The sequence below is a fragment of the Lagopus leucura genome, unplaced genomic scaffold (genome assembly GCF_019238085.1).
Source record: "Lagopus leucura isolate 7727_CA_CO unplaced genomic scaffold, USGS_WTPT01 Super-Scaffold_1, whole genome shotgun sequence".
NCBI classification, from domain to species: domain Eukaryota; kingdom Metazoa; phylum Chordata; class Aves; order Galliformes; family Phasianidae; genus Lagopus; species Lagopus leucura.
In genome coordinates, this window is record NW_024962250.1 from 32,334,266 (window position 1) to 32,347,841 (window position 13,576).

The 13,576-nt window shown below is 40.4% G+C and overlaps 2 long non-coding RNA genes across 2 annotated transcripts in view; one reads left to right on the forward strand and one right to left on the reverse strand.

Annotated features, from left to right (window-relative positions):
• LOC122180878 overlaps positions 1-13,576 on the reverse strand; it is a 397,042-nt gene that overhangs the window by 283,575 nt on the left and 99,891 nt on the right. The window lies entirely within an intron of this gene.
• LOC122180866 overlaps positions 1-13,576 on the forward strand; it is a 33,391-nt gene that overhangs the window by 4,092 nt on the left and 15,723 nt on the right. The window contains exon 2 of the long non-coding RNA XR_006179246.1: positions 5,045-5,133. This is a non-coding gene — a long non-coding RNA (uncharacterized LOC122180866). The remainder of the gene's footprint in view (positions 1-5,044; positions 5,134-13,576) is intronic.

Below are 13,576 nucleotides of genomic sequence, written 5' to 3' on the forward strand. Positions count from 1 at the left end.
ATAGAAGTTATCTACTGAAGCTGACAAACAGGGGCAGAATAATCTGTTTGCATTTTTGGGAAATGGATAGCTCTGGTTTTGTTTCAAGACAAGTAACTTTTAAACAATATTTAACGAAATAATTGACCTTGATGTTTAAACTACAACTTCCTTCACGTCATTAAGCCCACTGCTGGTTTTTTTTTTTGTTGTTGTTGGGTTTTTTTTTGTTTGTTTTTTTTTTTTTAATGTTTAGTATTTGAACTCTGGCATTCATTCTGCTAATCCCATAATAACATTTGTTTCTAGTGGAATTTTATTTGATGAACTCATCGGTAAAAGAGGAGAGAAAGAGTTCAGAACAACAGGAGCTTTACAGCTCATTTATATTTTCTCCTCTCTGAAAGATAGCAAAAAGACATATGCAAAATGACTTTTCAGGAATAACTTTGCAGATGGAAGGAACAAGGAGAAGCTTTATGCAGCTTTATATAGAGCTTTAGGAAAATCTGTGCTCTTTTAACATACATTCTAACTTTCAGAACACACTGCAATCCTTGACTGAAAATAATTATTTGGGGAATTTGTCTTCGTGATAATTAGGATCTGAGTCCGCTTTTGAAATGTAAGAAAAATGGAAATAACTCCATAAAGTGTATCTATCGCATAAAGCTTTTAGGACAGCCTGATTCACAATGTATCCTGCTCTTTGTTCAGCTGACAGATTTCCAGCAGCCGAAAGAGGCACATATCTGGGGGCTGCCATTATCTAAGCTAAATATGTACATTTTGGATCAGTTCTATTTTATTTGAATACTCACAACTTCTGCTAGGAGATCATAAGCATGAAAGGACCGCAGAGATGTGCATTTTATTAGCTATCCATCAGCCTTTGTGCACGAACAAAGGTACATAAACATACACATTTTCTGAGCTCTCAGCTCAGCAAGACTTTAGACAGTACATGCAGTAAGATTTCAAATAAAAACAAACAAGCAATCAAACAGCAAATACACTGCCATGCAAAAAATCAAGCACATAATTTGGGGGAGGGGAGAGCACTAAAGCAATAAATGAACACAAAGAATTTAGACTAATTTTTATTTGACTGTTAATGAAAAATACTATGGCAGCAGAGGGTTATTTAAGTTACAGGATCCTGGAATTACAAAACACTGATATCTACCTAAATGCTGATGTGTACCCTTGCACGTAATGTACTCATACACAGATAAAAACTCTTCCTTTATCCCTGCTGGCACAAATTTCATCCTTTCAATATGTGGACATATGAGGAATCAGGTTGCTTTACTCTCAACAAAGGGCACCTATCTACCATTTGAAGCACTTAAAAATATTTGAATTCCCTCCCCAGTGCACAAACAGCCAACTCAATAACTATTGCAGGCTCAGGATCTAGAGAACACGATGGTGTTACGCAATGGGAGGTGTGACGTTATCTGGTGATCTGAGCAGGGTCATGCTGATCATGGGACAATGCAAATTCCATGTCAGGCATCATGCTGATACAGGTTGTCTACAGCTTCACCCGAATGACAAGCAACGCAGGCAGGCTTGAATTAAATGGCAGTCATTTCCCATCTCGGCTCTTGCTCCCCTATTGCAGAATGGGTGCGTCAGTTCATCCCTGAGCAGCCTTTCAGTCTCCTGCCCATCCCGTTGACCCCACGCTCTCATCACCAACTGACTGACTTACAAACCACCTGCGTCTGACACAAGAGCATCACCCACACCGGGAGAGAAGGTGTATGCTTGTAGGAGGTGTAGCTACTGAGTAGTATCTCTCACCCTCATTCTACAATCTTGTGCTGTGGCTGAACACCAGCAAGTGAAGGGAGGAAGCATTGCCATCGATATGGGGGTAAGGTACAGCCTCCCCATCCATGCTGGCAGCTCCTACTGCTCACAGAGCAATTAATATATGTGCTTATGCCACTTCTGCTCTTCACTTTTACAGGGAACTCAAGCATGGCACCTGGGATGGCAATTCCTGACCACAGACACTGCAAAAGAGCACTAATTGTCCTTTACACACAGTTACCCATAGAGACTGATGGTCCCATATTTTTTCTTTTTTGCTTCAAAATCGTGAATTATAGTGGAAAACACATCACAGCATCTCTTTTCAGTGAACTGAGTACTGCCCCCTCTATAAGTTAGACCAAACCCACGACCGCTCTGTTTTGTGACACGCAGCTAACACCCAGCTGCCACGTCTTTTCCTGACAATTGAACACAGCCTGCAACATTCTGTCAGTGGCAGGAGATGGCATTTCAGACACACTGGGTAAACATGCCTGTGCCATCTTCTGCTACACTGACAGTGATTTGTGAGGAACCCACCCAGCACATTGCCTCAGCCAGGGACTAAGCTGTGTCTCCTTGGCACAGGCTTTAAGCAAGGAGCCGTGCAAAACCAGGCTTTGTTGTGAGAATGAATACACCACTTTTCCCTGTTCCCCTGATGATTCTCTTGTCCCTGAGGATGATTTACCTTCTGACTGTGCTGCTCCTTGGGAAATTCTCCCCAGTACTCTTACCAACATCCCCTTACAGATCAGGGAATCAGCAACAGTGATTGTATCATAAATCTCATCAGTGTCCAGCTGTCTTGTTTTAGGATCTTCTGTCCTAAAAGCCTTTTCCGATCTGATACATGGATTCTTTGTAAACTCTGCTGAATGGAGCTGCTATGGAGCATTTCTGTATATTGAAAAAAAAAAAAAAAAAAAAAAAAAAAAAGGAATACTTCCCCGTGTATACCAGTATCAAATTCAGTGGTTCCTGTGGAGATGTAGCTGTAGATGCCCCTGTTTACTGCAGGGAAGTTGGACTAGATGAGCTTTAAAGGTCTCCTCCAACTCCAGCAATTCTATGATGATAACTCTATGATGATTATATGATTATATGAGATCATGACAGTCAAATTGTAAAGATGTTCAGGGTCTGCCCATAGAGAATATGCAAGTGCCTCACTTACTGCTGTTTCCCAGGGTTAAACAATATCTATCTGGATGCATTCCCTTACTCTTTTCTCCCAACACACCTTTGGCTCCGTAGCAGTGCCCTCGGGAAGCAGAGACCATTCTGCAAATGCTGATGGTGTGAATACACATAGGATTAAGGCTGCTAGCCGCAACGGCATGTCACTTCTGCCTGCAGCTTACTAAAGCAAAAAAGTCTTGTGGCTGACATGTCCTCCACTTCACTGGGTTACATGACACTTGCCAGAGAATGTGTCAACCCACTCCCCATCTCCTCAGCATTATTAGCCCAGGGAAGGAAATGCAGCCAAAGAACTCACATGCAACTTTGACAGGTTCTGCCTAATCCGCCCACATAATGACCTTTCTTATGCTAAGTGCCAGAGCGGTGCGAGGAGACCATTGCCTGTATCAGCTGCTGGAGAGTCAAAGTTAGTTTCATGGTTATGTTTAAGCGAGAGCCTGACCTTACGTTAAGAAGTCTTTGTCTCCCGCAGTGCAGCACTCAGAGAATGACATCAAAAGCCTTCCTAATTCACACACCCGGGTCATTTGATTGTAGGCAAGGCACAGAGCCGTGCTGCCCCAGCAGCCTGTGAGCCACAATGACATCCATGACTATCCTCTTATTCCATGGAAGGAAGTAATGTGCTCGGAGCGTAACACAACCAACAGTAGATTACATCCTTCCTCATGTCAGCTTAGCCCCGCTGGCTGTTGGGGGAGGCACTGGCCAGGCAAACACAGCCTCCCACTTCCCAGTTTCACTTCTCCCCACCCCATCCTCAGGGAGCTGGGCCTCCCCAGGCTGGGACGTGCCATGTGGCAACCACACGAGAAGGTTCTGCTCCACCAGACAAGGAAGAGGACGTTCCCACTCTTCTCCAGTGTGGCAGAATTACGCCACATGCTGAAACATCAGACTCTCCTCCAACAAGACAAGCGTAACTGATCATGGAGATGTATCTTCTCCTCCCTTGGCATGTGTCTGTGCAATTAGTCTATCTGTTTTTGATTTATTTATTTTCAGTCTGCCTTCTGCACCCTTTCTCGGGTACATGGGGCACACAACAGACTTGCCCTTGGACTACACAGAAATAAAATCAGAAACAGACTAACCACATGAATCAATACCAAGGGAAACAAAACACATGATTGGATGCTGCAGTTCCCTCAGAGATCCATCTGTCTTCAGATGTGATATAACAGCAGTCATGTACCACATTTGCAAAGGAGGCAACACATCCCTCCCCATAGCCTGCCTTGTAGGGTGAAACTCTGATAGCTCAGAGAAGCCAAGGCATTTCTAAAATCTGGTCTGTATTCACAAAGGTAAAGCAATTGCTTCCTATTCTGAAGTGACTACTGTCAGTGCTATCGTTGCTTTCTGGAATTTAGACTTGAATTTGACAGAAGTTCGGATGGAAAGACACACGCAGAACCACTTGTGAGAATCAGCGTGTCTGTGGGCATAGGCCAGTCCTTTCCTGAGCAAATCCCTGCCACTAAGAGCTGCTGGTAAAGGAGAGACACAGATGGCAGTCAGACTTGCTGTGTAGGCTCATACCTCCAAGGCAAGGCTATTAAAGAATACAATTCACCATTCTTCCTGCAAATAGACAGTACTGCATAATGAACCATACCTCCTAGTGCCATTAAAATGCATGTATTATATTCTGTAACTGTTTCTTGTTTGAGTCCCAGAAGCAGTGTTGTTGCCTGGGAGGGAGTATCAAGACATTAATCAAAAATAGATGTGCAGTACAAGAAATGAGGGCCAAGCAGATGAGTATATATAGCTTCCGCATACTCAGAACGTAGGAGCTGTCTGAAAACACTGTGATTAGAGTCAATGTGCTTGATACAGCACCACAGACATTGTACACAGCTGTCAATCCTATACTGAACATCTTATTTTATACCCCGTGGTTCTGCAGCCCCTCATCGGGTGAATGATGCAAAGGTGCCATTCACTTGGCAGAACAGACAATGGAGAAATCCTCCAGACAGAACCCTCTATTTGTTTCTGGTTAGGGAGAATAAATTTTTCCTTCTTTTAGCATCAACAGAAATACAGATGCAAAAGCAAGACCTGGATAAATGAGACAAGTATTGTTCCTTCAAGCAGAATGTCCTGACTTCAAGACAGGTGAGTACTACTAAACTTTCAAAATGTTTCGTTGCCCTCCAGATAGATCATACATCTGACTTCTCTCCTTCTGAGAAACTTTCCAGCACTTTAAGCTGTCACAGAAGCAAGCTGAAGTTAGTCTGGAGAAAAAGAAATAAGAGGGAGGGAAAAGAAAAAAGAAACAGAGGAAGGAGAGGAAAAAAAAAAAAAAAAAAAAAAAAAGAGGATGCCCTAAATTCCATTGTCAACTTCTCAGATACAGCCACAGAATTTTGCATATCTGCATGAAGACTTTGCCTGCATGAGTTAGCAAGAACTTGGTGCAGCTGCATAAACAGCAGATTTCTACACCTACAGGCCTTCATTTATTTCCTCCAGTGAGATTTTAGATTTGATTGGCAGCTGGCCTATCTGAGCAGCTGATAAGAGAAGAAAAAAAAAAATGACACTCCAGTCTTTATATCTCCGTAGCCTTTCCTCTGGTTCTCATGGTAGAAGTGTACAGAGAATTAAAGAGCTCTCAATACATTTGTAGCCAAATATTTACCCTAAGCGAGGTAGATTATATTTGCTTACTGTATCCACATTGCCACGCTGGCACACATTCAAGACTAACTCCTTGTGGTACTATTGAATACCTTGGAAAAAAACCACCATTGTTTACAACAAACCATTCGCCAATGACTGCAGGTTTTGTGTTGTCCAGGGTATATGAGCTCTTGAGCTCACATGTCCGACACTTTGTCTAGTGCCACAGACACAGCCCCAGGGATGGTCCTGCAGGTGGCTGGTTTACCTGAGTCCTTTGCAGGATTATTAAGAGTATTTTGAAATTCTCTCAGGCCTTTCACTGAGGGCGAATGTAATTAAGCCGTGTTCAGAGGGAATTTATTCCTTCAGAAGATACAGCTTGTTCTCAATCAGCGTGCCTTTTTGAGAGCATACTTATTTTGACAACATTTTAATGAGACAAATTCAAATGCCGTTTACATTCATTGACAGTAATAGCACTGTTTTCTAAAGTAAAAACATTTTAGTATCCCTTGCTTCATTTCAGTTTGTTTTGAACTTCATAGCGTATATTTAACATAAACATACACTTTAACCTCTTTCCCTATTAAATTAAATATTTTAATGACATTATAACTTCCAGACTTTCTGATGTGTGAACTATTTGATTTTTTTGGAACACTTCCATCATACCAAATAATTTTTTTTTCTGAATTTTCATTCTGTGAAAACTTCAGCACCTTTACTTCTTTTCCCACATAATGGAAATACTGTTTCCTGACCAGCTCTGCTAAAATTTCTTGCTCTATCTAAAAAAGAAAGGGGGAAGGGTGTCACAGATACAGAACTGTAAACTCCTCAGGATACATTTCTCATTGTTGGCTCATATGTTGCCCTCTTTTGGTAGCTTTTGTACTGTACTACACATAAAAATCTTAACATTGCTGTAGCAGCTCTGCATTCTAAAGGGCCCGAGTGCTGAACGTTAGAGCTAAATTACTGTGTGAGAAGAATAATAGGTTGCAAGTTAATTACTTGAACCATCTTACAGAGGCATCCTATCCAGACAGAAAAATAAATAAGGGATGAATGAAGCGGCGCAATATAAAACTGGACAGTAACAGGCACGAAGAAAGAAGCAAAAGGAGAAAATGTAGATATTCACTCACGTAAATGATTTAACCCCATTTCCTGACTTCCATCCAGTGAAGACAAAGTCAGCTTTGAAGCATGTGGTCAATCAACATTTGTAAAGGGAAGTTCTACTCTAATCATCATTCACTTACTCTTTCCCACTTGCTTTTTTTCCTAACCTATGTAGGGATTTTATTAAATTCTTGTGGATACTGACTAGTCAAGCCCAGAAGAGCGTCTCCAAACTTTCCAAGACTAAATCCCTGCCATAGCCAACACTTCTTTTCACTATTAAATTTCTTACACTAAATATTAGGCGTTCTTTTACACAAAATTAATTGCTAATCCTAATTATGAAACCATCAGATATTAACTACATTGGAATTCTAAAATCATTATTTGAGTGAAACACCGAAGTATCACTTATTTTTCAGAAAGGAGTTTTTTCTTCTGTTTCTGAGGAAAAAGTAATAAATAAATAAATAACAATTCAGTTTGTCACAAAAGTTTAAGTGGCTGGGTATTCACCTTCTTTTGGCTTTCAGTAAGAGCTGAGTACTAATTCCGCCAAAATGCCATTCTTTGAGAACAGGCTGCTCTCTACTCCAGATAATTCTCCGTTACAAGAACAATAAAAGGTTACACAGAAGAGATATTCCCAGCATATTTGCGATTTCACAGCTCTATTCTTTAAAGACTAATTTTCGTTGGTCTGAAAATCAGCATCAGGAATTCAGTCTGACAGGAATTCTTTTATAAACAGTCACAGAGATGATTTCAGAGGTCATAAAGCAGACATTCTTCCCACCTTGAATTGTGGAGTATTTGTAGCAACTTCATATGATCAGAAATTCTTGGAATCAGGAAGCACTCCCAGCATTCCAACATAAAGACATAATGCTATTCTTCATAGGCATTCTCTGCTGCTTTATTCAAATCTATCCCAAAACCCCCAGCAGTCTGAATTCCCCCTAGAGGAATATCTGACAATCTTCCCGTTCTCACCTTTAAACAATTCACACCCAAGAGGCTTCATTTTGCTGACTTCATCCCTTCCAGCTAAACAATGCCGGCTGGTTTAAACCTCCTTTGCAGACCTTTGTTCCAGGGGTAAGAAACAGCCCAGCTTTATAGAAATACATGCCTTCCTGCTGATTTCTATGCAGACAATAATGTGCCTTTCAGTGTCAGGGGCATGTCACCTTCCCTGACAAGTCTGTCCAAGCTGTTGTTGCAGTCTATTGAAGTGCTTAAGTATGTGCCCCGTTTAAGCTGATATGTGGTTCCTTTGTTAAAGTCACCTAGCAGGGCTATAAAGGGAGTTGAAAGTCACCAGTACAGCTCATGTACTTAGTTAAGTTTATACTTAATGGCATGCTGGGTTTCTGCTTCAGTCTTTCCTCCAAAGTGATTTTTCCACCCTTTGAATTGCTGTGGGATTTCTTCCAAGTCCTTCCAGTCAGTCAGTGGCTGGCAATATTGAACACAGACTAGAACTAATAACACAGAGCTTTACAAGTGAACTATTACCTCTCTACTTCATGACATATGCCTGTATGTGCATGGCTTTTACAATACTACAACTTCATGTATCATTTCCATCTGATCTGCTGTCCACTGTGCCCTGAAACCTATCAGCAATAGTGATAGCTAGGACAAATAGACTCCAGCTTCCTTCATTTCCTCCTCTTTTTCTTTCCCCTTCCTGTTCCTTTCTGTTTCCTTCCCCTTTTCCCTTCCTTTTCTCCTCCTTTTCCTATCTTCCCCTCCTCTTTCTTTCTTTTCATGAGTTGTTTGGGAGCTGTTTTCTTTTGCACGCAGCTTTCTAATATCCAGCGGTGCTTTGATATCATTTATCTGCTGTCTTCTGTTTACATTCCTTCCTGCTTTAGTATCATCAGCACATTTCACTATTGTGCTGTTTACCTCTACTTTGAGATTACCAATGGAGATATTAAACAGAATGATGTCTGTCAAAAGTCCCTGCCATGACCCACAAGACATTTCTAAAAGCTACGATAACACAGCAAGTGATCGTTACCCTTTGTTTACATTCTTTCTCCCATTTCAGTCTACACAGCAGTGCTCCCCGCCAAAACAATTAAAGTTATTTTTCTCAACGTGAGTACCCAAAACAGTAGCAAATGGCATATTGAGTAGACCCTGTATCCACTGTCCCATCTTCCCATCCAGTCTGTCTCTCAATACATTTACTGTGCATATTGCTCAGTTTGCTGTGTGCCACACTGAGTGCAGCCTAAAGCCTTGGTTCTCAAATCTGCAACATACAGAATGTGCAATGTTTATACTAATGTGAAAGGTACATTTAATAAGCTTTATTCTTTCTGACTCTGTGCTGCTTTCTGTTCTGATACTGTTTGTCTCAACGCTTCCATGAAATTGGTGGATGTTTTAGCTGTATGAAATAAGTAGCATTTGGCCTAAAATGTTTAAAACATTTTCCTTGATTTACAGCTTTTGAGGCCAGAGAGGACCATTCGCTAATCCTGTCTGACCTCTTCTGTGTCACAGACTATAACATTGCATCATTCTCCATACACCAAGCTCAGGAATTTCTGTTTGGCTAACATGCATTCCCCAGAAATACATCCAGTTTTGATAGGTACACTAACACTTTCTTGAGCAGCTTCTTTCAGCAGTTCATCACACTTAGTGCTACAGTTCCAAGCCTCATTACTTAAAATTTCTTGACTTACATTTCCACCCACTGATTCTTGCAATATATTCATATGAGCTAAGACACTTTTTTTTGTTGTGAAGGTAATTACACAATGTAATCCAGCTATCTCACTTCAATAAAGGAAATAATGCATATTTTCCAGTCTACAAGCAGTGCTTATATTTTTCTTACTCTTTCCCAAATTTCCAGCACCCACAGCAGTGTAATACACTATTGCCATATAGTCATTATTATCTACAACTCAAACATCCCTACTAACTTATTCAAAGATAATATTAATTCTCCTTAGTGTCATCAGACTAAATCCTGTTTCCAGTTGTTTCCCACAGTGGTACCCAATATTTCATGTACCACCCTTGGGATATAGCTTCTGGTGCATCAATACCACCATTCATTACTTAAAATTCATCTTGCTTGCAGAAGTCCAGCCCAAAAAATTTGGGCTGCTCCAACTTCATAATTTATTATTCCACCAAATTTATATTTCCTCCTTAGTTGACTCGTCTTGTTTCACTAGGGATGGATTTGTGTCTCAATCATTAAGGAAAATTTTATGCAGGATGATTCTGGAGCTTTCATTCAGAGCTGGTAGTGACTTATTAGCATCCATCAGTTAGTCAGTTCTTAATCTGTTTGGCTATTGCAGAGCACTCATTTTTCTAAGTGCCTAAGCAGAAAAGGCAAACAAGGGTATTTGAACGCTAAAAGAATAGACTTAGAACATAAATCCTGCAAAGTGTTAAAGAGCTTAATCCTCACTGGTGCCTAAATGTTTATAAGCATGTGGATTTATGAGACTGGCTTTAGGTCCACTGTTAGGAAATCTCATGCCTTGTATATTTTTCTGTTAATATTAGTTTCTCTTATCTTTGAAAGACAAAACTCCAAAATCATGGCTATTGAAGGGACCATAGTAGCTTTGTGTTTTTGTTTTTTTTTTTCCTAGTCACACATAGCTTTCCTTTTGCTCCTCTGCATCCCCATAGGTAACTATTGTTTTTTCCAGAAATACTTGGCAATGGCAGTGTAAATCTGCTAGATAATATTTGTAATATCACTGTGTGCAGATTATGCCTTTTTAGCAATCCTCATACATACATTCAGATATCCTAAGTATTCCCTCATCTGTTTCTATCAATAGGATTTATTTATTCGTGCCACAGTGTTTCTTTCTTGTTAATTGCTTCAAGTTATTTTATGTAATTAAAGACAGATGGTAAAGCAAAGTTCAGTATCTCATCCATTTGTTAATCAGTGGCTTATGCAGCGCTATAAATGTAGCAGGGATGTTATGATGTTGTTTTTTCATGTCCTGTGCTTTAAATTAAATACTGGGACCAATTCCTATTTACACTGAAGCCAATAACAAAAACTGCCATTGACCAGGATCTCACAGTGGGAGAGCATGGATGGGGAAGCTGTGAGCCAGCTCAGTGTAGTGTTTATGTTGTACAGAGGCATAAAGCCCTCCCTCTCTCAGGCCCAGGTCTTGTCTTGATCTTCACATCTATAGCTTCTGTGATGCGTCTCTGGGAAAAAAGTGGACAGGTCAGGACATTAACAAAGGGTTTTTTTCTCCTGTCTTTGTGGGAACCCATTTGTGATCTCAGCATTCTTTGGGTTTATTCTATTTTGGGGTGTTGGTTTTTTTTCCCATATGCAAGGGAGCAAAACATCTGTTTTCATTAAGGACATCTTGTTCTTCAGATTAGAGAAAATCGCCACGAAAGGGAGAATAAACAAAAAAGGGAGAATAAACAAAAGCTTCCAGAGTAGGAGGCCCATCATGCTCATGGCCCCCCTCAAGCTGCCACTTTGCCCTGACTGAGCACAGTGTGTAGCTGTGGCCCAGCCCCACCAGCTCCCTCACTTTACTCTTCTTCAAAATAAAACATAGTGGCATCCCTGCCTCGTTCTCCCATCCGCTCGCTTTCTTCACACTAGCAGAAGTGAACTTGCCATTCACATTGCCACACAGCCAACAGGAGCAGCACTGTAATTCTGACCAACTTGTTTCTCATCTCCAGCCCAACAACAAATTTTGCTTTATGTGTTTTGACTCAGTACTAGCCTGCTCCTATTGTTCCTCACATTCTTGCATTTCCACCAGACTCTGTGAGTGACAGAAACGCAATTCCTCAATTAGACTGCAAGGGGTGTGCTGGGAATCACAAATCAGCCTAAAGATTTATGCGTTACACCAAATTATCGTAACTGACACAACACTTCCAGCAAGCCAGTTTGGAAATACCAGAATCTCCCCCTGCCCCTCTCCTCCCCCCCTTACATGAGAAGGCCAAATTAGAGAGAGCAAGGATTTCTCATCGCTACCATGAGTCATGCTCACATCGAGCACATGGTGGTGAGGTCAGTGACAAGGGTTACTGGGCTTGGACTATACAGAAAATGGATTCTGCTAAATGACAGAGCAGTGAGAGCAACAAGAAAAAAGAAAAAGGAAAAAAAAAAAAAAAAAAAAAAAAAGAGGAGGAATGCAGAAGCCACCAAGGTTCCTAAACCACAGGCGGAAGGGAAGCAGAGACAGACTCATGCTTCTTGGAAGAATGAATAGAGACAGGTGACATGGGACACTTGGCTCTTTTATTCATCTAACCTTTTGGCCTCTAACATCAGCTGCTTCCCTCCCAGCCATGAAAGTTCACAAAAACAATAAATTCACTTATTGTATTTAGCCTAGGATAGGATTTTTAACCGTATTAGCTCTACTTTTTCTCAGGAATATGCAGCAAGGCATATTTTCAAATAAATAGGCAACTCCTGCCAAGTAGGTGTCATGCATAGTTCCTATTTGAAAGGCAGATACTCAATTTTAGGCACATATTTTAAGTCCTAAGACAGACAATACAATTTAAGCAAACTGTAATTTAGCATGTTGCTTGTATCAGGTCACAACCAATGAAGGATTACTCATGCCAGCAGTCCAACTGTGGTTTGTAGGATGGCATTTATATCATGGAGTCTGTTACAGCAGGTGCTTTTTTCCTTTTCTTTTTTTTTTTTCTTTTCTCCTTTTTTTCCTGTTTTGCTGTTGTTTTTCTAAAACAGGCTCATTTCTTCAGAAAATCAGCTGTATTTGGCACTTATTGTAAGAAATGCTGATTGAAATTCCCAAACTGCTTTAACCACAGAGAAAAAAATCTTCTAATGTTGGTGTTGAAACACAACTTTCAGTTTTAAAGGCTGTGTCCTTTATTTAAAAAAAAAAAAAAAAAAGAAAAAGTTAAATGCTAAAGCAGCAAGCAAGCACACTTTACAGTCTACAGTCTATTGCACCGGGCTCTTTTTCAGTAGGTTGGCTCCTGCCAACAGCAGGTTCAGAACTGCCAGTTCTAATTAAAAACTTAATTTTAAAGATACATTTCACAGTTTATTCATGGCAGTAAGTCCTTCCCACCCTCAGAAATTTAAATTGTTAGATTGAGCAAATGGAAACAGTTTTATAATGATTCCGAAGTAACGGCTTTGGCAAACTGCTTTTGGCAATTCATGATTGATCTCCTATGCCTACTGAAATCAATTTATTCTTTTAGACCAGTCACCTGGAGTGGACTCCCTCAATTGTGTCTATTTCTTTGCTCAGGGTTTGACTGCATTTTATTTTCCTCTGTAATTTTGTATTGCCTCAGCTCAAAAAGGGTCAAAGATTATTCTCATCTCAGGCATTCCAGTGACAAATCCTTTTAGTACTCCCAGTTGTAACGGACAAACAATTGCCATCATAAACTCTATATGAGTACCACTGTGAAATCTATGATTTATAAGCATACTCCGTAGCAAAAACAATTTTGATAGTCCTTGCCTCTCCCTGCTGCGGTAAGCTCTCAGCCCCAGAAATAAAAGTGAAACAGTTTTTTTGCCTTCTAGATTCAGTGTGAAAACATTGGCTTCAACATCAAAGTTCTTTCCAAACACAAACTCTAGAAATGCCACACGTATGGATGTCTAAATTTTGCTGGGGGTTATTTCTGGGCCAGTAAGACACACTGAATTGAGTTTTGAAGGAGCAGACTGTATCATAACCTCTTGACTCGTGTTTACAATTATTGATCCAAAAGCCAGTACGCAGTATAATCATTTGCATCATAAAAGGACAGT